We start from the raw sequence: 1,134 nt of genomic DNA, 5'->3' as shown, positions 1-1,134 counted from the left end.
AAAAAAAGACCTGAAACACTGATTGGTCTGACCACAGTGCACATTTCCACTGTGTGATGGTCCATCCCAGATTTTAAGCAGCATTTATGAATGTAACTACATATTGTAGTGCTTGACACAGGTGTGCCAAAGTAATCCTGAGCCCATGTGGTTATATCGCTTATAGAAGAGTGACGACTTGATCCAGTGCCATCTGAGGAATCAGAGAGCACTGTCATCCAGCTTAGGCTTGTGCCCTTTACACACTAAAATCCCTCCAGATTCCTTGAATCTGTTATGCACCACAGAGGGTGACATATCCAAATCCCTTCCTATCTTTCTTTGGGAATATTGTTTTGAAACATTTCGATAATTTTCTCACACATGCTGGCAAACTGGTGATCCTCAGCCCATCTTTTCTCCTAAAGGGCTCGGCGTTTCCTGGATGCCACTTCATTATTGCAAACACCTGTTGACATCACCTGTTTCAAATGGAATCATCATTTCATTGTCTTACCTCATTAACCCTAAAATGCAGCCATCCCAAAATTTTTGGAATGTGTTGCAGCATCAGAATTGAAGTGAGTGTTTATTTTGAATAAAGAATAATGGCTTCTGTATTGTCTTGAATGTAATACAGGACACAGATGATTTACAAACCACTATTTTCAGTTTTAATTTTGATTTTACATACCATGCCAGCTTGTTTCTGATTTGGGGTTGTACATGGAATTTACATAGTTTTGACAACTTTTTTTAAAATCTCTGGCAGTTGGTTCTTAGCTCTGTACCATTTAAGGTTATTCATAGGAGTTGAACAGTTTAAATGTTAAAATTTTAAAAATTAGGGTGTTCCAAAACCTTTGGCCAGTAATATATACACATTCTGGTAAGTTGTGTTGAATTCTTATCGATCGTTGGAATCTAAAACTCAATACCCTGCAAGAAATTGCAAAGATAAACTTGTGAACATGTAAAACACATTTCCCAGTTCAAACCCAGTTGCTGCAGGCAGACAGCCCCACCCCGTGGAGAGCCACAGTCACTGCTGCTATGATTCATTTGTGCTGATCACCTGCCAGTAAATTTATTCATTCAAACTAGGTGGATAAAATCAATAAAAACACTAAGAATGTTACTTTTCACTTGCATTTA

Source organism: Monopterus albus, unplaced genomic scaffold (genome assembly GCF_001952655.1).
Source record: "Monopterus albus unplaced genomic scaffold, M_albus_1.0 scaffold101.1, whole genome shotgun sequence".
Classification (NCBI taxonomy): domain Eukaryota; kingdom Metazoa; phylum Chordata; class Actinopteri; order Synbranchiformes; family Synbranchidae; genus Monopterus; species Monopterus albus.
Note: the sequence above shows the minus strand (reverse complement) of the source record.